Here is a 26,736-nt window from a genome sequence, read left to right on the forward strand (position 1 = left end):
TGGCAAGAAGGCAGCTTGTATACAAGAAATGTAGCCTGGCAATAAAAGCCTATTTTGAAGTACACAACGTGGTTTCTGAATAAATACTTCTTTAATGCATGTAATTACCGGATCAGCAGAATAAATGTGGTCATGTCCTTGTAATTAATACATTGTCAAAAGTTCATTTAAGTATAATAATTTCACAGCAAAACTGCTGCCTGTGTAGTTTGTGCGATAATTTGTTAAATTAAGTGCAATAAATATAAAATTATTGGTAGATATATATTTTTAAGTTCTTATTCATTACAACACACTATCTAATACACTTAAAGCTGGTTCGGGTTTTTTTTTCATTAAAAGAAAAGCCACTAAAAATAAAAGTGCTGTAATGATGTTTTTCTTTTTTCTGCTAAAGGAATTTTCAAGAAGCACCACTTAGTATCGCAGCTGCAGTTGGCAAATATTTAGTTAAGAATTGTGTAATCAAGTTGGCAGAGCCTTGAAGATCCAGTGAGGAATGCACAGAGAAGGATGCCTGTTTATCCATTGTAGAAAAGCAAAATGTTTATTCCTGGATTTGGTGTCAGACTCTTTCAATTGTACCCAGAGCTAATTACAGGGCTGGGCTAAATGTTACAGCTGTACTGAGGTTTTAGCAATGTTGTTCTTGACTTTTGGAGCTTATTTGGAAATAATTCTGAAGAAAATTATTCTGATTCTTCACTGCCAGTCCGAGAGTGGTGACTTTTGGTGACTTGTTTCGTGATGTCCAGGGAAGCAGAGGCTGTGGAGCTGGGATGTCACCATGGATAGTGGTGGCGGCCAGGCCCAGGCTACCAAGAAATGTCACTTTGTTCTCAATCAGAGTCTGTGTTAATGAGTGAGAGGTTAATCTGTGGAAGGGGATGCCCAGGGAGTTTGGAGTCCCCATCCTGAAGATGTCCAAGGAATGCTTGGACAAGGCTCAGTGCTCTGGGCTGGAGACAAGGTGGGGATTGGGCACAGCTTGGACTCCATGGTCTTGGAGGGCTTTTTCAACCCAATTACTTCCATGATTATGGAATTATTTGGGTCCTAAGAGCATGGTCAGAGATTAGTTTCCCAACTGACCACACAAGGACTAATTGATGTTAAAAATAGAGCTGGGATTCAGTCCCCCAGTTTCCAAACTTGTGCTTGGTTGGTGCTCGCGAGACCACGCTTCTCCCAACATGATGTAACCCACAGAACGACTACTGGACTTTATAATGTTTGTAGTCAGAGCTTTAAATTTACCCAGGCAGTAGAAGCTTCTTATTTAGTATATGAAGACAGAAAAGTCAAAGTTTTTTTCTCACTGAAATTTCCTGAAATTTGCTACCTGATCAGAGTTTAGTACATGGGTCAGTATTCAACAAATACGGACTAGGAGCGCGATAGTGCGTTTTCAACTGGAGCTGGAACCAAACCAAACCAGCCCTCCCAAACCTGGCTGGATCAGCAGCTCACGGGTGGATGGACTTGTAACCCCAAGACGTCTGTGAGAAGTGATAGAACCTGCAGGGTACTCTGAGGCTTTCTTTGTGATAACATCTTTTTCACCCCCCTGAGGTGGCTGCAGGGGGAACTCTAAATGTGTTTGCAGAACTTGCTGCATCTTCATATTTTATAATGGAGGTGATGGGGCCCTGGCACAGGGTGGCCAGAGAAGCTGTGGCTGCCCCTGAATCCCTGGAAGTGTTCTAGGCCAGGCTGGATGGGGCTTGGAGCAACTTGGGATAGTGGGAGGTGTCCCTGCCTGTGGGGAAGAGATGAGTACTAGGGTCCCTTCCAACTTAAACCATTCAATTCCTCTCCTTTATGATCCTGGGCAGTTGGAGCAGGGATGTGGCCAGGAGTGTGAGGGCTGTGACCACCTCAGAACTCTGTGTGGGGCAGGAGGATGAGGGACAACCAGCACTACTTGGAAAGGTGGAGTCTCACACTGCCCAGGAGGAAGAACTTTTTCCCCATGAGGGTATCAAGCAGGAGTTTTTCCAGAGTAGCTATTTCCACCCCTGGAGGTTTGCAGGGCATGAGTGGATCAATTTCTCAGCGACAGGGTTGGACCACAGAGCTGACCCTGCTCGGGCAGGGGGTCATAGCAGAGCCCTCCCAAATTTTTTTGTGATCCCATGGATGAGAAGATATATTTAAAAAAAAAAACCCAACCCCAAAATTTGAGACACGCTTTTCAGTTCTGACTTCCAGCCCAGGAGTAAGTTGCAATGCGTAACGAGAATTCCAAACGGTCCCTGACAGTCTGCCAGCTCCACTTGGAATGCTGCATTTCAGTGCTAACAGCTCCATTTGCTCCAGTGAGAGATAAATGTTCCTTGACCTCAAACACAGGTCACAGAGCACGTACGACATCTTGTAATTAAGCTAAAAGATTCATTGACAAACACCGCTCGAGTGGCGAGGTTTAGATGGTTACAAGAAACCATAAAAAAAATGTTGTGATCCTGCAGGGAAATTGGCTCCAGTGGGTCTATTTTACATCTTGGCTTTGAGACGTTGCATGCAGCAAAGAGCAAAGCAGTGCTGCTCGTAAACAGTGGAACATTAATTATATACATTTAATTTTATGTAACTTGTGGAAAATGTAAGAAAATTCATGTATTGTAAATGTCATCTTTTCTTTTTCTTTTTTTTTTTTCCTGAAGGGATTTTCCATTATTATTTTATGATGATAAAATAAGGTGTTCTGATACACTCTCAAAATAATTTTTATATTTTTTTTACGTATTTCAGTAATATTGAGTCAATAAAGATGATATCAGGAAATCTATGAACTATAATGAATTTTATTTACATTTTTATTATAGCACTAACTTCACATCAGTTCCCTTCAAGTGTACAGTTGAAAAAAAATGTGCAAATCATCTCTCTTTAGCAAAACTACCCAAAACATCTCAATCACTTTTGTAATGAATTTTTTTATTGCAGTGTTAGAAAATATTTACATTGAGACAAAGCGTTCATCAAATGGGGTCATATTCTGGGAGAATGGGGAAAATGGAATTATGGAAGGGGAATATTGCATAGTGAGAACTGGTTCTTGCTTCCATAGCCTTTTTCTGGGAAACTGGAGTATCTATATAGTAAGATGAAATCCCTCAGCCTAGAGACAGGTTCCAGAATTTGTTCTGCAGCACAGTGCCAGTAGATTAATCTCTTTCCCCTAAAAATTGTGTTTCAAGTTTGTCATGGGTGTATAAAATGGGTTTGATGGTGGATCATAGAATCCCAGAGACGTTTGGGGTTGAAGGGACCTTAAAGTTCATCAGTTCCACAGTCAGGGACACTTTCCACTATCCCAGGGTGCTCCAAGCCTCATCCAGGCTGGCCTTGAACATTTGCAGGGATCCAGGGGCAGCCGCAGCTTCTCTGGGGAGCCTCTGCCAGGGCCTCATCACCCTCACAGGGAAGGATTTCTTCCTAATAATCTAAACCTCTAATTTTAAGTCATTAAGTGTTCTCAACGTATAGTCTGAAGCCATCCTCATCGAGATGCTTTATGAACTGGTTCCTGTCAAAATGAGCCAACTGTGTCTTCACAAGGGCTTTTAACAAAATTCCTGATCAAACGAGTTTTCTGTCGCCTGCGAGGAATTTTGAGGGTGGGTGGACAGCCGTCAACTGGCAGAAAAGTTTTGGGACTCGATGCTCCGGAGCAATTAATGCAGTGATTGTGGATTGGAACCTGGGAGGAAAATGGCATTTCTGGCAGGGAGGACAGGGAGGGCTCGGCCCCCTCCAAACCTTCATTTGGAAGCGCTGGTGGCACAAGGGATGGCGTTTGTTTAAGGCAGCCATCTGGTCAGCACGGGAGTATAATGCACCATATTGCATCCCCAATAACATTTAAACTGTTTGCAATCTCAATAAACTTTTAACTTTTGAAGCACATGCACAGGGGTCAGCTCCTCGCCGCTGTTGCAGGGAAAATCAGGTTCAGCAGTGGCTGAATAATTCCATTTCCAAGAGCTGCAAAGTCAACAGCCAAAAATAAAAAAAGCAGGCCAAGAGCAGCAAAAGCTCATGAAAACCTCTGGTAGCTGTTTTCCAATTCTGTTTTATTCATCCTACCACTGCAGCTTGGGGCTGGGCTGATGGATTGGGCCACTGGGACCTACAAGGTGTGGAACTCAATAATTTTCTCCATGGGAGGAGATGGGAGGAGGTTTTTTTGGAAACTTTGGTTTTGGGAGTGTGCAGAAGTCTCCAACCTACAGGTACCTCAAGACATAAGCAAATATATAATTTTTTTTGTTCTTCTTTCTGCTTCTGTGGTGCATTTTCCACTCAGTGGGTTTTTTACTGTGAGGGTGGTGAGGCCCTGGCACAGGGTGCCCAGAGAAGCTGTGGCTGCCCCTGGATCCCTGGAAATGTTCCAGGCTGAATGGGGATGGAAGCCACCTGGGATAGTGGAAGGTGTCCCTGTGCATGGCAGGGGTGGAATGAGATGAGTTTTAAGGTCCTTTCCAACCCAAACCATTCTGGGGTTGTGTGGATGAAGAGATGAAGCATTTCTTGTTGCATTTCTACTATTGGGAAAGCAACAGTAATGATGGAAGAGCAATTAATTTCGCCTGTTGACTCCTCTGCTTTTCCTCTTCTCTCCCATTCCATTCCAATAGTGATGGCCACAACTCATTTTGAGTTTTATCTGGACACATCTCCTGTCTCCTTTGGTGTGGTGTAGCTGCTCTGCTCTGGCTGTGACCAACCAGGACAAGGACCCTGTGCCTTTATCATGGACCAGAAAGAAATGAGTGTTCTTCTGTCCATCCGTATAAATCCAGCACTGGGAAAATCTTGGATCATGTTAATTTCTTCCCTGTTCCAAGCCTGAATTCTCCCTCCCTCTCTCTCTCTCTCCCATTGCTCCAGGCATCTGCATTGAATGGACATTTTTACAACTACTGAGTTACGTAGTAGGAGGACGGTGTTCCACACACTGAACCACTACTCAAGGTAGCAACAAAGAGTTGCTCTCTTCTCATCCATTTCGTGCTTTTGTCTGAATATTCCAGTGTCAGTTTTAGGACAGAGCCCCATTAATATAATATGCCAGCTACTTCTGTCAAGGCATTGATATATGTCATTAGCACAATGGAAATAAATTCAAATTCATACGTTGCATGTCACACACTGAGTTTTATCTTGACCTCCTAAGGTGAGAGACAGATGTTTTCCATTGGCAATGCTTTGGTTATTTGTTTATACTTGTCAAATGCACATCTGAAACCCACCTATATAAAACTGGAATATGGGCTGCATTTTAAGTGAAACCAGGGAAAAATATGCAGACTTTGAGAGATGAAGGGGAAAAAAACCTGCAGCAAGCACCAGGATATGGGAGTGAATAAGCATAATAGATCAGAATAAGGCCCTAAATCAATTTTATTTTCACAGTTCTAGCATCATAAAAAGTGGGTGGCAGTAAACCAATTATTATGCAACTTAATGAACTAATTAGGAAAATCAGAGCAATAATGGTACTGGTACTGACTGATCTGAATATAAAAAGTAGAATTAAGTTCTCAGTATTGAATTTTTCAATGCAAAGGATTGTGGAATAACTTTTAAAGCATTTTGAGTTTGGGAAGAGGGAGGCTGCATCTGTAGTTGCTGTGGGTACCCAGATGATCACAGCACTGAACTCTTGGGGTATGTTCACTCCTGTTCAGCTTTGGAAACAAAAATGAGCCAGGAACAGGTCATTAAAAGCTCTGCTTGCATTTATGTGCCCCTGAATGCTGTGAAACTCTGGTGCCAGTTGTCAGGAGGCTCTTAAATACCTGGAGCACAGGGTTGGGGGGCTCAAACCCTGTGCACTGGGATTTCTGAATAAACCCAGGCCCTGGTTTGAGCTTTCACAGAAATTTGGATTTGCAAATCGGGATTTGCACCAAACCAAGTGCACAGGAACAGAGGAAAATAATCACAAAAGCACAGCTTCTCTCCCTTATTATTGGTGTTGTTAGCACATGCTATGCTTTAAAGTGTTTAAACCTTCACATAATATGGTTCATGTTGACAGAAGTTATAAATATGTTGGTATCAGAGCAGCAATTCTCATTATACCTCTGAGATTATTATGAGTGTTTCAAGACTTTCAATAGTTTGTTGATTTTCTTCCTTTATGCCATTTCTGACTGTACATATTTGATGATATGATGCGTGATTATGGGCCTAAACCTTTTCTCTTTAACATCAGTGACAAGGTTCCTTTTGCCTTTGGTGCTGAAATTGAAATGAACCCTCATAAATTCCTCCATCATTTCCTTGCTATTGTGAAAGGCGCTGTTGTGTTTTCATTGATTTATAACGTGGGGTTTTTTTTTATCATACAATTGTAGCACAGGGGTTCTTTTCTGGTTTTCTTATAATTCCACGTCTGCCTTATCCATGTTTAGCAAATTTAGTAGCTGTTCTATATTAGTAGATGGCACATGTTGATTTTTTTAGTGGTCTTCACGGTATTTGGATATGGTATTTTTTCCTGGGAAGAGCTGTCTGTGCCATGAGTGTTTCATCCCCAAGGAAAGGTGAAAGCGCTTTCCTAAATATTTTCATGGGTAAACACAAGTAAAAAGAGAAATGGTTTCTGCTTTCCATGATCAAAACAATCAATGTGAAGAGTTTTGTTTATTTTCCTGGTCAAAAAGCCACTGTCAGAGTCTATTTAAAACAAATGGGGAGATGGGAGGGGCAAATGGCCTTAAAGCAAGTGTATCACATCCAATACTTTTTAAAAAAGAGAAGGAACCCAGGCCAGCGCGTTAAAAATGAGCATTTCCAATACAATTTGTCACCCATGCATAAATCTTGCTGACATTTTCAGTCACTTTAATAGCCTTCCCATTTTATAAATCAGTATGAACTTGCACAGTTGCAAAAAGTGTGTATTTTGAACATCTCATTTGCATACTTTACCAAAAGCCAATGAGGCAGTGGAAGCAACACTGGTGATCATAATAAGTGTTTGGGAAAAGGCAGAAAGATCACTAATGGTTTGCCTTTAGGGATTTCTGTACTCCATAGGGGACGAAAATGAGAAATATTTTTCAAACAGCAGGGGTAAAGGTTTTAAAACTAGAAACACATGGAGTGATAAAAATGTTAGTGCCACAGGGCGCATAGCAGGAAAAATTTACAATGTAAAAACTGTAATTTCAGCATTAGGAAGTAATAATCGTGTTTCATCATTGTTATTAAAGCATGACCCTTAAAGTCACATAAATTAGATATAACTTTCTAGAGAAGTGTATTAATCTTCAGTGGAAAATATTAGGAAAGTTTATTATCATATGAAGATCAGAAGAAACTGGGTCTTATTAAAAAAAATGAAGTTAAACTTGGTGGGGTTTTTAATTTATTTATTTATTTATTTTAAATAAATCTCCAGCATTTTGAACCAGCAGATAGGCTTGTGTTTACTCAATGCAAAGTGCAGCTTTGCTACCAGCTTTGCTCTGAAAACCAACAACAGTTGCACGAGAGGAAACACAACCGACAGTTAAATAATGAACTGAGGAAATCCAGGGAGTTCTGTGCACGGGCATGAATGGCTTCTATCTCGTTTGACAGAGTTGTCTTGGTGTGGGTGCCAAATGCATCCAAATGGTTAATGGAGAACCTTGTGGCTGTTGGAAAAAAAATAAAAGTGTCACAAGAATATCTAGTGTGAGACTTGAAATGGGACCAGTTATCCAGGGTGTGTAATTAGTGACTGAGGGAGTTCCCATCCCGCCTAGAAAGTGCAGTTTTACGAGGGCCTCGGTATTTCTTGTAAATGCTGTTCAACAAGGGCACTTCACCTGCAAGAGCTTTTGGGTAAACTTGTATTTCCAGAGATCTAGCACCATCCCTGAGTGGATGAGAGCTCCCTTTCTCCTGCCCTGGGCTATGGAAAAGTGGTGCAATGTGGTGGGACTGGACGTGCTGGCCTTGGTCGACCTCTGGGGTGGGTCCATCCAGGAAAAATATGATTTCTGGCTTTTCTGGCTCCAAAATCTCAAAGTGTTTCATGAACTGAAGTTCTCTGGGTGTGGGTTCAGCACTTTCTGCTGAGGTCCGCAGGATCTGCCAGGATGACATACACAATAATTTTATAGTTTCACCTTGAAATTTCTTGGTTTAAAATTAAAAAACCTAACTGCTAGCATTGACAGACTGGGTGGGCTTTTAATGAAAATTTAATTTTCATAAGGAATGGAACAGCCCAATGTTATTGATGAAGAGTTTTGACTTCCTGCAAGGCAAACAGACAAACGTTGGCCAGTTGGGTTTGGGATACTGGATGTGTCCTGGGTCAGAGAAATGAGGATGTACTTCCAGAGCAGGATTCAACCAATCCACTTCTCAGACATCAGAAAGAAATCAGAGAGAACACAACAGTAGCGAAAATATCCCTTTACATCCCTCACACTCAGTGCCTTCAACTTTAGGACCCAAATCCTGATTTCCTCTTGTTCTGTGTTTCCTTTTTCCATGATGTTCACCTGCAAGAGGGAGATGTCCAATTTGGAAGAGCAGACAACCAATGTAATCTGCAGCTTGATTTGTGGGCAGTTACTCTCCAGGGAAGAATAAAATCTTTCCCAAGCGCTCCAAACACAGGGATGTTATGCATAAGGAGGGTATCATTATTATCTCTCCTTACAGCTGTGTTCTGATGTGAAAATGGCTGTAGCTGTTGTTTTTTCTGCCCCTTCCTGCCAGTCCCTCAGGCAGTTTATGATGCTCATACACAGCCAAAGATTAAGGCATCGTGCTTCTCTCTGCAATTGGAACTAACAAGACAAACTTGCCCAAATGGGAATAACTTTATTTTCTTTTTTTCCAGAATGTTTTTCCTGTTTGCATGAGAGAACATTGGAAGATTTCTGTCAGTGTCAGAAACTGTCATTTTTCTAAAGAAGAAAATGTCAACTTTTTTCATTTTATAAAGAATTACCTGTTCTCTAATACCGAAAGTTTATTTTGTGAGTCAATGTGTTGTAAACACCTGCAGCTGCAATGCCACTGATGGAAAGAGGTTTCATCCTTTTCTCAGTGAAAAGGGAAATATTCCAGGTCTTTATCTGGAATTCTCCCTCTACAGTTGCAATGTCAGTAGTTGCAGTTTGCTTCTAGAACAATGATCTATAGAACAGAAATAAAATGAAAACAAAAGAAATCCTTGCATATGGTAGCTTTATGTATATTTCTAGAATTCCAGAGTAAACTGGGGGCACAGAGTCCAGTGATGAACTGCAGTGATTTTAAGAATTTTTAATGGCACATTCCAACAGCGTCTATCCATGGATGGGGTTAAAATGGGGCTCAGGAGATCAGGAGTGTTTTTAGATTTCCTTAATATAAACTGCAAAAGAGTTGTACAATGGACACATGAAGTGTTTCTAATATAAAGTTCACAGTGGTTCTGTCCATTTTGGAGCTTGGACCAAAGAAATTTCAATCTTTTCCCCTGGGAATTTTATTATAACCTCTTAAAAAACCTCCATATTAATTTACATGTTAATTTGATAAGAATTTGTACATTTGCTTGTATCTCTTCAGTTTATTTACAGCCTATAGTCTGGACTTTGTGGTCTAACTCTTGTGTTTTTCCGGAACTGAAACTTCTTAGGTAAAATCTAATACTTACAACTTGAACCATTTAGATGAATAATTCCAGGTGGTACCATGATAGAAAAATTGGGAGAATTATGGTGTATCTATAGGACCAGCTGTAGGAAATATAAGTTGGAGTGCAATAAAAGGAGGACAGACAGCCTGGAAGAAAATTTGAGGAGGTGATCAAAGATCAGACTTAAAACTTCTTTTATGTAACATTTTTGTGAATGATCTTTCCAAAACCAAAAAAATATATTTTTTTTTTCTTTTTACACACAAAATTTGAAGACATCACCAGCCAAATTTGAGATCTACAGGAATAAGTGGACCATGCTGAACCAGTTTATATGAAATTAAATTTAATACTACAGAAATTTAGCTGCTAGTGGAAGAAATTTCCTAGGAACTGGAATTTCCCAACACAAAACAACGGAGGGGAAAAAAGGATTTGATTGCACCAGGATGTTAACAAATGATTGAGATCTACCAATACAAAACTATTATGAAGAATATTAGACACGAGCAGAGATATTTCCAGAAGGAAAGATAATATAATTCTACAAGGCTTTTGTAATTTATTTTTCTCTCTCTCTAACAGTGCTGTTGTTTAATTTTCTTGTAATTTCTTTCTTCTTTCCCTGGGTTCTGTGGGATCAGTTTGCCTTATTGCATCCATTCTTTGGCACGAATTTACTGTAAGTACACTCAGAGTGATTATAGCTTATGACATGTGTGACTTTACAAGTCCTAAAAATAAAATTACGGATCTGGAGTAACCCCTCCAATCCAAGAGCAGTTATGCAAAGACAAAGCTTTTACTCCAAGTGGAAACATGACAGTTTCTGGATTTCTCTGGAATGTCAGGCAAATATCCCAGTGTCAGAGACATGTCCTGATTTTCCCTGGATAAAAACAAACCAAACTTCTGCCTTTTTCTTGCCTTTGGCTGCTGGAGCTGAAATGAGGGTTTGGAGCTGTTATGTGATGTGAACTCTTCCAGGGAAAGCTCCTGATAACAGCTGGGTGCGTTCTCCAGTGAAGGATCTCTAGAAGGGAATTTTTCCAGATGAGGTAAAAGATTTACACCGAGGAGATCCTAACCAGCATCCCCTGGGCAGCGAGGCAGCAGGAGAAGTTCCTGTCATTGACTTGGACCGAGAGAATTTGGGAATGCTGAAAGATCCTGGGCTGCAGGTCAGACACTGATCTCCAGAGATCTTTTGTCAGAGGGGATTCGTAGATGTGGGCAGAGAGAAATAAAAAATTTAGTATTTTTTTAAATGCTTCTGACCCCTCCTAAAAAACACCAAAGCAAACCAGCCCCCACCCCCTGAGCGTAATCAAATAGGCTGAAACGAGTTCTCAAGTGAAATCCACTAATTCAGATTTGTTTTCTCACTTTTTCTCTATAAAATCTATTAATTTCTTGGTAAAACTCTCAAAATAAGTCTTGTTTTTCCCAAGGTCAGGCAATCAGTCAGTAGTGGGCAGTCAACATCCATGGAAAACCCTACAATAATAACATTCATCCTATAAATAACAAACTGGTTCGTATGCCTGATAGAAGGAAATAAATTTTGAGAGTGATTTCAGTATCAAGTGATTGAGCTGTTTATTGAATAAACCAGAAGTGAAACACATTATTAAAAGTTATGAAAAAATAACTGTAGAATGCCAGTCAAAACATCGTATTTTGCCATGCTACTTAAATCCAGCAGCCTTTTCCCCGTGAAATATATTTTCCCTGTGAGTTTTTAAGTAAATATTTTCCTGGGAAATTATGAAGTGCATTTTGCTCAGGAGAATCTAGTCTTGAATAAAATGCTTTTATCTACACAATTTATTTATTTATTTTTTTAATGTTGGAAAGGTTGTGGCAATAGTCTCTACTGAGCCCAAAGTATACAAATGGCTTGGATTTTGCCTAATTACCAGTTTTCACGGTTTTGATACTGAAACAGAGGAATATTTTTTTAAAGTTTACTTTGATCTGATGCAAAATTTGCACCTTTCAAATGGAAAAGCCTGTGCTTCACACAAGGCATGAGAAACAGAGAAGCTGCTCTGGGACACAGTGAGGATGAATTACGTTGAGGGTTTTCTGTAGCTGGAGGTAGAGAAACGTGGTTGCAATCATCGCCCAAATTTGTGGGTGTGCAAAACACTTGCAGCTGGGAAGAAAATACAATGGTCCAGTTCAGCTGAAATATTCACGTGTTGAATTCTCTTCTGCTCTGTGATGGTTTGACACATTGTCACCAGATTCAGTCATTGTCCAGTAGGAAAACAATTTCTGGTAAATGTTGGCTCTGTTTTCAGGCAGCTAAACGTGCAATGAACCAGTTATTAATATTTTTTTTTCCTATGGGTTTTAGATAAATTACTCGTATTCCATCAAAATTATGATCTACTGATAGTTAAAATCACTCATTCAGATTAACGTTCTGAGTCAATCCCCATGTTTTTGGGCATAGAAGAATACCCAGGTATATCAACCACCCCTCATGCTGGTGGTGTGAAGCTCAATATAGCTTGGAAGAGTGACATATTTTCATATGCAGAGAATATATCTGTAATAGCACAATTAACTTTTGCAAAACTCCAGGCTTATTTTCTGCAGCATCAAGTTGCAGGTCTCACCCATTTCTGCATCATGCATCACCTCCTGCTGAACTAAAGCATAAACTCTTAGAAAAATAGTGTAAAATTTGATTTAAAGTCTTGAAGGGAAGGTGATGTGTATGAATTTTTCCTGTGATTAATTATTAGAAAACTGCATTGTGCTCCTGCTCTGGATTTGAGTGTATTTCTATTTACCTGCAGCAATTTATACCATTTCCCTAACAGTGACTGAACTTTCAATTTTTGCCACAGTTTAACCTTTGCAGGAGGTGGCTAAGAAAAGGATTTAGTTTAGTAAGTCAATTCCTGAGAGAAAAAAAATCTTCAAAAATTTCACAAGCTCCTTTCTAAACCTTTCCCAGGTTTGTGACCTCCAAGCAGGAAATACAGGGACAGAAGAGGACACATTTTCCTGCCTGATTCTTCTGAAGATGGAATAATGATGGATGTGAACTCCCTGTACAGCAAGGTAAGACCTGGGCCAGACAAAAAGCCAAGAGAAGGTTTTGGCAGGATAAAAGTGTTTAATTTGAGCTCTGATATCACCTCAGTACCTGAACACTGTTTTTTTTTTTGTTTTGTTTTTGTCTTTTTTTTTTTGTTGTTGTTGTTGTTCGTTTGTGGTTGTTTTTTTGGTTTTTTTTTTTTTTTTGTTTTTGTTTTTGTTTTTTTTGGGTTTTTTTATGCTGGAAGTTGCAATATTCAGACTGCAGCTCTTTGTGTGTCTGAGCCGGCGCTCCAAATGCCGAAAACCAGGATGGTTGTGGAGTGCAGAGTTTGTTGGCTACTCCAGGGTGCATTTTGGAGTACAGGCAAAGAGATAAAGCTGGAAATTCAGGTGGGGTGAAGCTTATTAGCGAGGAGAAGTGTGATTCCGGTGAGGCAAACGCTTTGGGAAGGAGCGCGTAGCGCGAAGGCCGATGTCGCCATGTCCCAATGGGGCCGGAATTTGGGAAGGCATGGGCAGCACCAGCCCTGGAGAAGGAGTGCCCTGCCGGGGGGGAAGGAGCAGAGGGAGAGCAGCTGTGGCTGCTGGCACATCCAGCTGCCCAGAGCTGCCCACCCTCGCAGATGAGGCTGGCACCAGTCTGCAGGAATGAGGCCGGGGCGATGCTAACGAGGCTGAATTGATCTGCATATATTACAGAGCAGCACCGCGGCGCTCGCATAATCACAGAGCTGGAAAGTGGGTCCAGGGGAACACCTTGACTTCCCCAGGAAATGAGGAGGCAGCTGCGAGTGGTTTTTTGGCAGGAAAGTGCTCCTGCTTTTTTTTTGAGGATTGTCAGAGCGGCATTGTTTGCTCTCCTCGCGGTCTGGGCATCGCCGCCACAAGATTTAGTGGTATGTGTTATGGACCTGGAAGGAAACTCCTGCCTAAAAAAAAGCATGTTACAACACCAACAATGTAAATGCATAATGGAAAGCCTGCTTTGAGGGAATAGAGAAAAACGTGAAGTATTTGTTTAGTAAATGGGAAATTATTTCTCTCTCTTTCTCATTTTATTATCTGAGTCACACTGCATGTCTCCTGTGCTTAAAATGAACTTATGTGGAGAGAGTGACACTCCAATCCTCATCTCTTTGGTTAAGTTTCTGATCATTAAAATTTCCCACAGATTTTAGGCTTGTGACCGTCTGACTTGGTGGCCAATTCTGCTTCTTTCAGTGTGTGAAATTTTCTTTCCGTTGCAGAGACAAAAAGAGTTAATATTGAAAAAAAAATCATTTACATGTGTCTTAAACTTATTTTCAAAAACACTAACCATGAACTTTTCAATAGATTTACTTTTCCAAAAATCTGCTGGGTTTTCATGGAGTTAAAATGAAGGAAATTAAAATGATCCATATTTGAACAAGAACATGAACAAGAACTTCTATTTACAGCTTTTATAAAACCAGATTATCTCAAAATAATGACATTTGATCCAGCCAGTTCTTTCAAGTATAAATAATTTTGCTACTTTCTATACTTATAATTTTATATGTTACATGTAGAGCCCCTTACTACTCAGTATAATAATTAGTACTCCTATAAAATATGTTTCCCCACAGTTTTGAGCAGGACTGTGAAGTATGAGATCGCTGGTCAAGAAGTGTTTTATAGATTTAAAATATGTTTCCTATGAACACGTGAACACTCTCTGGAGAGGTTTGGCCAGTAGTCTGAATGACAGTGTTGAAGGTACAGAGAGCTTCAACGGCAAAGAAAATAGAGAAAAATGAAAAAGAAAGAAAAAAGGGGGAAATTTAAAGAGAAAACAGAAGCAGAAAGAGACAAGGAAATCTCTCAGCCCTTTTTTACAATAAAGAACAAACGGTAATCAGGAGTTGCTGATAAGCTGTAAACTTCCGTATTCTGCATTTCCTTAGGCAACCACAGTTGTCTTTGGTAAAGGATTGTTTCAGCAAATCCTGCAGGATTTGAGGGAGAGCAGGATGTTTCAGCCGTCCCCAGAACTGCAAGCTCAGTCTTGCACTTGGTGAAATGCAAAATGTGACGTGATGCCTTTGGAGAAAGTAGCCTGTAATGCAAGAAGACAAATCACTGATTTGGAATTGATACGTTCCTTGCACTTGATATGCTCATTTATAGGCAAGGATTTTATTTGATCCCAAATTCAGGAATTTAACCAATCAGGCAGATAATTACGTGGTCACCGAGTGAAGAAATGAGGGGAAAAAAACCAACAAAAAACCAAACCATCAAGATCCCTGTAGCAGAAAACAAGTCTATAAATTAGGGAACAAGTGACAAATCCTGAAGAGGGAAGGAATATCCTAAATAAAGTCCAATTCCAGGAGTGAAACCCATGTAACATAAAGGCTGTGCTTGTACAAGAAGTGAGGAAATTGGAACTGGAGAGAGAGACGAGTGAGCATTAATGCTGAACCCTGCCCTTCTAATTCCTAAAATGAATTTATTTTTATTTTTCCACGCTCACCATGCATATGCCAATGTAAATGACAGAGCGTTATTATTAACACAAACAATATGAAGGCATTGAAATACAGAGAGCTTAGATTTTACTTGGTTTTCAGCTCTGACTGAACAGAAACAGCGTACATCTCTCTCCTCTCTCACACACGTTTTTTAAGCTGATCTGTTTTGGTTTTTAGTGTGAATTCCTTTCTATTTTAGGTTTTAATTACGAGTTATATAATTAACACATTTATATTCGTAGTCAATATATAGTTTAATTCATAGCTATAAAATGCACTAAATTTTTGAGAGGAGATATAAAATAATAATAAAAAGAATCAAGGTCACACATCTATTCTTTGGGTTTTTGAATAATATGTGGTGGCTAATTTTGACAGTAATTTTCAAACTCTCAGGAAGCATTTTAAAGTATTTCAGCAGAGCAGAAATCTCAAGGTCAGGAACAGTCCATCAGATATGGATCTAAAAGGACTTAGGTCATAGTAAATTCTATTTATTTTACCTTTTTTTTTTTTTTTTTTCCCTTTTTTTCTTTTTAGACGTTTACTGTAAAATGCTCATTTTTTAATGGATAAATCAAAATTGACCAAATATTGCCTTAAAAAGTATAAACACTTCTTACAAATTAACCCTTCACAGTGTTTGATAGAAAAACAACACCCAGGGTTCTGCTCAAAACTGTGAGGAAACATATTTTATAGTAGTACTAATTATTATACTGAGTAGAATGTGTCTGTACATATAACATATAAAATTATAAGTTATAAAAAGTACCAAAATAATTTATACTTGAAAGAACTGACTGGATCAAAGGTCATCATTTTTGAGATAATCTGGTTTTATAAAAGCTGTAAATAGGAATACAAACATGTTCTTGTTCAAATATGGATCATTTTAATTTCCTTCATTTTAACTCCATGAAAACCCTGCAGATTTTTGGCAAAGTAAATCTATTGAAAAGTTCATGGTTGGTGTTTTTGAAGATACGTTTAAGACACATGTAAATGAATTTTTTTCAATTTTAACTCTTTTTGTCTCTGAAATGGAAATAAAATTTCACGCACTGAAAGAAGCAGAATTGCCCACCAAGTCAGACGGTCACAAGCCTAAAATCTGTGGGAAATTTTAATGATCAGAAATTTAACCAAAGAGATGAGGATTGGAGTGTCACTCTCTCCACATAAATTTTAAGCACAGAGGAGATATACAGCGTGACTCAGATCATTAAATGGGAATGTTTGGAATAGTCCACAAAGTGCATTTCACTCAGGTTATTATTATTTTTTTTCCTCTAAATACCGAGAATGCATTAAGATAATTGCAACAGAGTAATTAGACTTTCTCCTAAAAATGACTTGTCTACAAGTGGTTTAATAGATTAAGGATTTTAAAGGGGCTGGAGAGAACCAGTTACAGTAATCAGAGAAGAAAAAGTGCTGAAGGTATCACGAAGGCTCATAATTAAACCGAAGCTTACAGCTCAATTAAACTTGAGCATCATTATACATAAAACATCAGTGGGCATCAAGAGTCCAATAAAAAAAGAGATGGGATCCATGTGAAACTGCTAAAAGGTAAGGCAGGGTATGGATTGGTCCAAGACTTCCAGATAAAGTCAAGGAAGACTGGGAATAAAACTGAAGTTTTCATGTTCTTCTTTCAGTTAAGAGTCCTGTGTTAATTTTTTTAAAACCGGCAGCAGTCAAATAATTAAAATTTTGTGGAACTCCTGTCAGCATAACAATGCTAGGAACAGCACATCAGCCAAAACTGGTGTGCCATAAACCCTTTGGGATATTACAGGGAAAAAAAAAAAAAATTGCAAAAAGAAAATTTCGTATGAAAAGTTTTTTCACAAGAAAGCAGATTTTGCTTCTTTTCTCTGAAAAATATCATTACAGTTTCAACTAAAAAATTAAAAATGCATTGATTGTGCAATTTGTGTTTTTATATTTAGGATTGTGATGGCTGGGAGAAGTACTGTGGGAATAAGAAGTTGCAGAGTATCCCAGGAAGAATGAAAAGGTCCTGGCATGAAAGGTTTGACACAGATCTTATAAGATTCACGGTTATTTATAAAATATTATATTTAGATACTCTTGCCCTTTTTATTTGCAGCTCTGCATGATTTAATATTCTTTTTTCCTCTGTGCTGCCCTCTGGATTAGTACCTGCAGGAAACCTCCCAGTCCCCCTTGGAGAATATGATATTAGGAAGCAAATGTCATTATTTAATACAGAGGTAAAAGGAAAATCTGAAATTGAGCAGCTTGGAAGTCCAAGCGCCAGCACATTTCAGATCCAAGCTCTTCGCTTACAATAATTGTAAAATTCCCATTATCTTCCTAGGAAGTGCTTTGTATCATTCATGGGATATTATTTGTGTAAAGGCTTTTAGTCAGGACTGAAATTATCACTCAATAGCAGTTTTAAAGGAGTTTGGTCTGGAAGAGTTTCCAGGCGCCAGATGGAGCACGTGGGGCAGAGTGAGTTACACCAAAAATTGCAGGAGGCTGACGGTGGTTCAGGTTTGGGACTGAACGTGTCTCTCCTGCATCCTGACTGGATGTCCCCAGCTTTGGAATGTTCCGTAGGGGATCCTCCTCTGAGGAGCAGGGCGGGAGGTGAATTCAGCTGGTGGCTGGTAACTCCAGGCAATATCCAGAGGGGTGGGATCCCAGGTCTGAGCACTCCTTTGACCATGTCTTAACCAATGACCGTGTCTTGGATCATGTCTTCATTCTATTTGTGTTTATGGTGAAATGAAGATGCTCCAGCGCTAATTGAGAAGGGTCTGTCAGGCCATGTAGAAATCCCCTCCTAATTTAGAGCTCCAGCTTGGGTTAACCGGGCACTGATGGTTCTGAATGTGTGCCCACGTCTCTGCTCTGTGGTAAATATGGATTTAGCTCGACTCACAAAAAGTGCAGGATAAACCAATTTAAATTTGTCCTGCCTGGTTAGTTCCTGTGAAGCAAATTGGTGCTCTTTGATAGTATTTAGATTTTATTGTGAAATCAACAGTTAAGTGTACATTGTACATTAGCCCAAGCAGCATGTTTGTTCCTGCTCAGGACCTTAAGTATTATTTTTGTTATTATACTTGTTAGAGCGTTGTTATATTGCACTAAATAACATTAGCTAAAATTGTAATTACAATCATTATGTTCTTATTGTATTAGCTGCTATGTTGTGATAATATGATCACAATATTACAGCATTATCAGCGATGGTGGTGGTGATAAACAGGCAATTCCGTAAATTCTTTGTACAGCTGAAACCATGGTAGGAGCACGATGGGATAAAGCCTTTAATGTTTACATATGTCAGTTGGAAGAGAAAAGACCTAAAATTTGTCTCTCAAAGCCAACCCTTAGAAATTCAGATGCTCAGGGGAGCACACCTGAGCCTCCTGAAGGAAGGGCTTTTCTTTTAGGGCCATTGGAAAACAAAGGCTGAGGTGCCCAGAGCATCACCCCGGGGCAACACATCGGTGTTATAAATTTAACCGTTTCCTTAGGTCAATTTGTACCTTTTGTTCTTCGACTTTTCGAATAAAGAGGAAACCCCAACAGAAAATACTGCTACTAAAAGCTGCAGAGGGGCACAAACTCCAGCCATGCCTTGTCCTCAGAGTCTTGATACAAACCCACAGTTCAAGAAAACAGTTTTAAGTGCCCACACAGACAAATCTTTTGAGTTCCACGTGTTTTGCGTGAGCCCTCTGTTTCTCAGTTTAAAAATACGCAGGATGTTAAGTACATGAAGGGATTTAAAGGGTTTGCCAAGCCAACAAAACAGGTGAATTTGTGAATCCCATTATCTGTCCCTCCCTAAGTAGCTCAGTGTCATAACAAATGTTTGGACCGCGATATTTCAGTGGCCCGAGTGAATGAGTAAGGAATGAGCAGAACAATATCTCATCTTGAGGTTTTTTTTTTTACTCTTTCCCAGAAGATGCTGTTAGCAGCGTGCAAAAAAATTGTATTATACCAAAATTTTACGAAAATAAATTCCCTCCCCCCTAGCCAATAGGTATTGTTTTACAGCTGGGAGATGGAAAACATATTGGTTGAAAACATTACAATATTTAAAAACCACATGGAGTTGTAAAAATTGGAATGAGTCCTCTAAATCTTTGATAAAATGGTTAATCTGTTGATCCTTAACAACTGCTGTGTACAGTACAGAGAGCTTATAATTCACAAATGCAGGTTCAAGCAGTGTTCCCCCAAGGATGGGGAGAACAGATTGAAACACTGAGAAGAAAGGGGAAGGAGACAGAAGGAAAAAAATAATTAAATAAAAATGTCAAATTCTCCATTGGCTTTTTTTTATATATTTTGTGTTTTCCCAACTCTTTTTCTCTGTCTCTTAACCCGGAAAAAAAAAAAAAAAAAAAAAAAGAAGTCTCTCACTCTCAATGGAAATAATCAGTTCAGTATATTTTTTTTAATACTAGTTATTAAACTTACTTGCTACTTTTTTCATCTCTTCCAAGAAATCATCTGTATTTGGCAAAATTTGAAGCCAAAGGCTTGCTTGTAGTACAAGAAAGCTGAAGATATATAAATTTTTTTCCTTTTTAATGACAGTCTAACAATAGTCCCGCAACTCACCAGTGCATTCCAAAAATTTCACGCTGTCATCATAAAAATCTGACTGTAGCAGAATCTGTCTGGCACTAGACAGAGCCCTAATGACCCTAAACTCACATACGATCCCTGGTGATCAGAAGAAGAAAAATACAGTAAAAATAGAGAAATATGTAAACTGCTTAAGTGACAGAAAAATATCCTCTGGAGAATGTCATTCATTTTTTTTCCTGTCTTTCACAACTGTCAGAGGTACCAGGTCTCTGAACTTGTCTTTCGTGTTGCTGAACAGGAAGCATTGGAGAATTTTCCAGTCACTTGGAAAGTAAAATTAGTGATGAAGTGGGGTCGTTCCCCCATTCCTACAGTTCCAGCAGCACATTCCTGCTATTTAAACAGGAAGCCCAGCGTAACTTCCACAAACGCTGGGAGTGCCGAATTTCCCTCGCCACACTTCTGTTTCCACGGGTTCATTTAACGAGAAATTGTGTTACAACACAAACTAATCAACAAGGTTTTACTCAGACATAGAAATCATGGAATAACACATGGATTTTAAAAAAAAAAAAAAAAAAAAAAAAATCAGTGTTTTTTATGTGCTTTTCCCCCTTTTTTTTTTTTCCCTGTTATACAAAATATTTGATAGCTGATTGATTTCTCACATTACTATGAATTAAGCAGGGAGGAATGGAAAGGATTCTTTGAAAGTCCAAAGGCATTCCAGAGAAATTGTGCTGAAGAAACAAAATTTCATAGCGTTTAATATATTTCTACAATATTGTGTGACATTTGATGTTTTTACCTCCAGCTTTTGAAATCAGCCTGATTGTAGAGGCTTCCTTCTGTCTCCCTCAACTGTAGAGAGGTAAGACAGAAAATATGAATCCTAAATGTGCTGACCCCAAAAGAAATGAGAAATATCAGTGTAGAGTTGCTTTGAATGAATTACAGGCACTTTAAAGCTGTTTGGTGTTTAATTCCTTGTGGTTTTTAGTGTTAGCAGGAGCCTCTCTGTGCTCTGCTGTGTTTAGCTCTGCCACCACAATGTGTTTTACACATTTTCATGAACCCGTTGATTTCCCTGTGGCTGGGTCTCACCCTGGTTTCTGGGCTGGGCTCTGAGTACCAGGAGCAGGATTTTTATTCAGATCCTCTTCTTCTCCTCATGGGAATCCTTGAGGGAGCATTTGGCTTTTATAGAGCACTTTTGAGGTGGACAAAGTCAAACTTCCTTACAAATAAATAGATTGATCAGGAGCAGAATCCTGGAATGATTTGGTTGGGAGGGAAATTAAAACTCATCCGGTTCCACCCCTTGCTTTGGTTGCTCCAAGCTCTGTCTAGCCTGGCCTTGGATGCTTCCAGGGATCCAGGGGCTTCTCTGAGAAACCTCTGCCAGGGCCTCAGTGCCCTCACAGGGAATAATTTCTTCCTAATATCCAATCTAAACTTATTCTCTTCCAGTTTAATATGTCATTTTCTCTTACCAGAAGTGTACAAAAGGAAAAACCCATAGGACCAAAGATCTAAGTCACAGTTCAGACATGCAAAGGTCCTGCATTGGGAGGGGAGGGGGAAAATCCCTCTTATCTGCAGGTTCTGTCCTTTAAGGCTTGGAAAAAACGATATTGGGGATTTTCCTCTGTGTGAGCAGCAGCTGGACAAGAGTCTGTCAGGAAAAGCCATCATTTCAGTTGCTGATTCATCAGGAATTTCTCTATTTTAGTCTCCTGTCAGAGAAGGTGAAAGTGGGCAAATTGCTGGCTCAGTACTGTCCTAAGCTCTATTTCAGCCTGGAAGGTGTATTCCCAGCAAAATATGATTTCTTCCCATAAAAAAATGGGCATCTCAGCATACCAGGAGCTTGGAGAATGAGAAATCCTGATATACAAATCCTAACTGGAGTTGTCAGAAATCCCACAAATTGTCCAAGGCTGGCTTGGAGGGGGCTTGGAGAAGCCTGGTCTAGTGGAAGGTGTCCCTGCCCACGGCAGGAATGGGATGGGCTTCAAGTTCCTTTCCGAGCCAACCCATTGTGGGATTTCTGTGAAAGGATGCACTCCCGGCGCGCTGAGGCTCACGTCAGCATCGTTGATCCCGTTCCCTCCTGCTCCAGCCGTGCACATCCTCATGTTTAACTGGAAGTTTATAGGCCTTTGTCCGCATCCCTGTGGTATTTAATCCCTTCCAAATCTTAACAGATCAAGCCTCCCAGCATCCTGAGAGGCCCTGTCAGGAAAGCTTCATCTAAATACTTTAATCTCTCTTCTTGCAGTAAAACTTTCACTTCCCTTGCACACATCCTTTATGTTTGTTGAACTTGTATTTATGGGCCTAAGTTTTCGTAAACCCAAACAAAACAGTAATTTATCTACTTTATTTCTTTCAAAATGGTGTTCTTAAAGTACATCTCGCAGATAGATTATCTGTCCCTCACAGCAAAGCCTCACAATGGGAGCCTAATAATTGCCCTTTTTCTAATTTCGCTAAATGAGTTATAATTATTTTACGTCTGCTTTATGGTTACGGAATGGTATTAACCTAAGCTCTAATTGTAATATAGCTTTCAGAGGAATGTATGGACACCAGATTGATGGACTGCCAGCTTATGTGGGAGCATCACATAAAGCAGATATACAGCTGGTGGTTTAAGACATTGCACGTTAAAATTCAGGGGCACAACTTGCTCGTGAATGAGTAACAGGGTGTAAATTCATTGACTATTTTTGTCTTTTTAGTGGATCAAACAGAGAAGGGCGTGATTATTGCTTGTCAAAATCCAAGTACGTTTGAAGCTGGATGTGACTTACACCAATGGGCTTGGGAGATTCAAGCAGAGCCTGGAAGTCAGGTTAGTCAGAACTGCAATGGTAATAATGGATATTTTGCCTGTTTCCTACTGGTTTGCCACGTCCTGGAGCGTTGTGAATGCTACTGCCACAAATTAACCCCTTGGTTTCTACGTATAAAGTGATTCTTGACCAAACTTCTTGCAATTTCCTTATTGCCAGAGGTGGTTGAAGGTCGAAATATTAAGAAACAAAGTTTTTAACATCCTTGTCTGCTTTAAAGAGCCTCTACCTGCCCCTGCCCATGTGAAGTCTGGCTGCAGATTTGCAGCCATGGAGCCTCATCCCGTGCATCCCTGGAGGATGAATCTCCTCCCAGCAGAGGTTTCTGAAGCCCCCAGCTTCCCACACACACTCAGCTGCCTCCCCCACCCAAAAGCAGACTCATGGCTTGCTCATCTCAAAGTAGAAAATCAGATCTATTTGGGCATTTATCAGCTCTCCACTGGGCTGTTCAGCAGGGAGGGGTAATTCGGGCCTAAATCCCTGGAAGTGACCTTCAGGGTGGTTTTGCTTTTAGTGTGAGAGGATTCATTGGACTGCACTGACTTCTTGCTGGTCATCTGTACATCTGACGGAGCCACCATCCCCAAAAATGTCCAAAACACGAGCAGATTGGGGGGTTTTTGATTTAGTGCAAGTGGTAATGATCAGCCAAAGGTTGGACTTGATGGTCCTGGAGATCTTTTCCACCCTCATTGAGTCTGTGATTCCATCTCAACGCAGCCACCAGAAGGGTGCCTGACCACCCTCCAGCCCCCAAACCAGGCACACCAGAAATAATCGACAACTCCCTCCTCCCCTGAGAGGTGATCCCTCTCATTTAGGGTCCCTGACTCTATCTGACACCCATTCATCCCAGACTGAGGTTTTAGAAGTCGGGTGCAAACTCAGAGATGAAAAGTGCTGTTTGAATGAGCTTCAGACTAAACAAATTAGATGTGTAAAACACACCTGGCTCTTATCTCCATCACAGCTAAACCTTGGACTATGAGAACTAAATAAAACCTGTGAGCCATTTCCTGGCCACTATGGGAGATTTCCCCTGAAGTTTATTTTTTAAGCCTCGGTGTCTGTTTCTTAATCACTTAAAGGTCCATGGATTTGTTCTGTTGTATGAAATTTGATATAAATTGTTTACCAGACTTAAGGGGGCGAGGAGATTATGCACTTTCTTATTTTTAATATTTCTCTTTCCTATCTGCTGTGACCAGACAGAAATTTCAAGCAACAGTTCTTGTAAAACATATGGAGACCAGCCTGGGAATTTGTAAGGTAAGGGACTGTCCATGATGCCAGTCTGTCTGGCTGCTGCTTCTGCTGAGCAGCTCTGCATCCTTCTTATTTTGAAATTATTCTATTGTAACCATTTTCCATTCGGTTTAGTTTGGCAATGTATCCTTGTTTCTAAAGGTGTCTACACTTATTTGACTGCAGAAAATATTTACTTTTCTAAAGGGCAGCTTAACCTTTGTTTAAATTTGAGGTGAGCGAAAGGGCACTGTAATTATCTGCTGTATTATTTGTGTCACATCTGAGTTACTATGAGGGCTCAACATGCATTGCCCTTTATTAGGAAACTGCAGAACAAAACCCAATACAACCACAGGTTTTGCATCCAGCAAATATTTGATTGAACCAAAGGCTTGTCCAAGAATCTTGGACTCTGAGAACATTTAGGTGGCAGAAACCTGTCCCAGGGGATGGGATAGAGAAGGGTGGTTTGTTATCACAGCTGTAGCCACTTTATTTTAAATGTCTTGCAGTCAGGTAAAGGGGAAATGTGACTTCAGTGTTTCCTGATACAGAGCTTCAGACTGGAAAAACTCCAGTAGTGATGGAGGCTTTATAGCTAAGATGGATTCATGGGTAACTCCTACTGCTTTCCATAATATTCCCAATAACTCCCTTGAGAGGAAAGGAAGAAGAAATATTCAGCATGGTTATAAGTTATAACTAAAATAGGATGTTTACAGTCAGGTTTCCAGGCAGGAGCAGTTATTTGTCCTGCAGAAAGGCAGGTTAGGGCTGCAGGAGGGAGCTCCACCCTTGGGCAGCAGGGATGAGCAGCTGAGATCACCCTTTGGTTTTGCTGCTATTCATTTGTTGCGATGTTTCTGGTCTAATTGCTGTTTCATAGGATCACCGCAGAATTCCAGAATGGTTTGGGTCAGAAGGGACCTTCAAGCTCATCCAGTCCTGCTCCTTTTTAATGAGATGTTGCATTCCATAAATAGAGCTGCTGCCTCTGCCTTGATGGGAAGTTTTGATCCAGTGAATAATGAATTGTTAATCTCATTTGAGACAGAGACATCAACGCCTTTGCCACAAAAATTGTCTTTTAAGCAGAGCAAACAAACATTTAAGTACCCTTCATGTGGCTGGTTAAGGACTGGAAAAGTTTCACCTCATAGTGTTGCCCCCAAGGGAAAAGGAGCATCCAAGAAATTTTCAGGACCCACAACCCCTCTAGGAATTTGTACGGATTCACAGGTAATATAGGAATCGGCATTCAATATTACAAGTTACATTGTGATAATGCAAAAAAGGAAGTTCTTTCAGTGGATGAAAGATGCTTCCAAAGAGACAATCACATCCTTTTTCCATGTGGGAGCCTTGTTTGTGTCAGTAACTGATGCTGCTCTCCTACAGAGATTCGTGAGGATGCAGTTGGGATTATCTTGGAAAATAAACTAGAATTTGGTCAAGGCAGGCAGGTGCCTCCTTGGTTAGCTGGGAATGTACCATCTCATCTTGGATGACAGAGGAGCTGCCCCTCCCAACAAAAATCCACATCCCCAGCAGGAGCCCAGCTGCTTTGGTAACAGAGATGCTCTGAAGAGCAGAGGGCACGTAGAGATCCCGCTCTAACCTAAAATCAAGAAACTTTGTGTGAATCTGTTGCCTGGAAAATATCCCAGGAGCAGCTTACTCTGATGGACTGTGTGTAAATAATCAGCACCTCCCAGGCTACTCCCAAGATAAAGCACCGTGGCCGGGGAGGGTTGTTGCTTCATCCCATCACTCAGCTGGTTTTATATCTCCATGGCAAAGTAGCAAATATATATGGATCTGGAGGAGCTTGATCCATGGCATGCCCAGAGCAGGGTTTTTGTATTTGTGTATATTTATGGTCACTCGCTAAAGGGGCGGTGACCTTTTGATAGATTAATATAAAGTACTTCAGATACAGTGGGAGGAAAATGACTTTGACGGGGAATCCACTTGTTGGTGCTGGAGTTGCCGTGCAAGTGAAGGGAATGAGAGGCCCTCAGCTTAAAAACCGGCCCTAAGAATCAGCCTGGCCACCAATGTCCACCACTACCTTGAGTAAAGTCCAGCTTTATATTGAGTCGGCCCTAACTCCCCAGTAAATAGAGTCCCTTTGTCTTTTCGCTCAACAAGTTCCTTTTAACAACATCCATTTACAGACATCAAAGGGAAGACAGAGGTGGTGGGAGACAGCCAGGACTGGATTGCACAGACCCCTGAGGGTCAGGTGAGAGGATTGCTCCGTGGAAGACTGATGTGAGCAACGGGAGGCAGAGGGACATCTCCGTGACCTCGCAGCGGGCTTGGCGAAGGTGCCCCGCGGGGAAGCCGTGCCGGTGGAGCACCAGGGCTTTGTTGTTCCACTGATAACGTGATGGGCTCAGCTGGAAACGATGGCATTTCCTCCCCTTGCTGAGGATAAAGTCAGGGCTCTAAAAAACACCAAAGGCTTTGAGGACATTTTCGAAAGAGCTGCCTGAGACAGAAGTCTCGGATCAGGAGCCGTCTTGTAAAAATCCTGGGGAGTATTGTTAACCCTCGGAGCGCGTTTGGGGATGTGTCAATCTTCCAGGGATACTGCTCCTGCCAGGAAATCATAATTTATTGAGGTCAAGAGGGTTAATGGGCTGGACTATGTGCTACCAATTGGTAGACATAAAATATATTTAGTCCTGTGACAAACCTAAAAGGTTTTCAATAGAGGGAGGCTCACAATAAAACATAAAATGAGTAGTTCTATTATTTTTCTCTGAGAGCGCCTTTTTTTTTATTATTTTTTTTTCTTTCAAAGATAAAGGAAAAAGAGAGAAAGCTGATGTTTAAA

General features: G+C 40.4%; 1 long non-coding RNA gene across 1 annotated transcript in view; it reads left to right on the forward strand.

The window, feature by feature from the left end:
* The window catches only part of LOC120755266 (uncharacterized), a 55,682-nt gene extending 28,946 nt beyond the window's left edge, over positions 1-26,736 (forward strand). Inside the window, exons 2-7 of the long non-coding RNA XR_005701700.1 lie at positions 10,631-10,824; positions 12,615-12,721; positions 17,154-17,236; positions 22,530-22,642; positions 23,855-23,915; positions 24,781-26,736. This is a non-coding gene — a long non-coding RNA (uncharacterized LOC120755266). The remainder of the gene's footprint in view (positions 1-10,630; positions 10,825-12,614; positions 12,722-17,153; positions 17,237-22,529; positions 22,643-23,854; positions 23,916-24,780) is intronic.

Source organism: Hirundo rustica, chromosome 7 (assembly GCF_015227805.2).
Source record: "Hirundo rustica isolate bHirRus1 chromosome 7, bHirRus1.pri.v3, whole genome shotgun sequence".
Taxonomy (NCBI): Eukaryota; Metazoa; Chordata; class Aves; order Passeriformes; family Hirundinidae; genus Hirundo; species Hirundo rustica.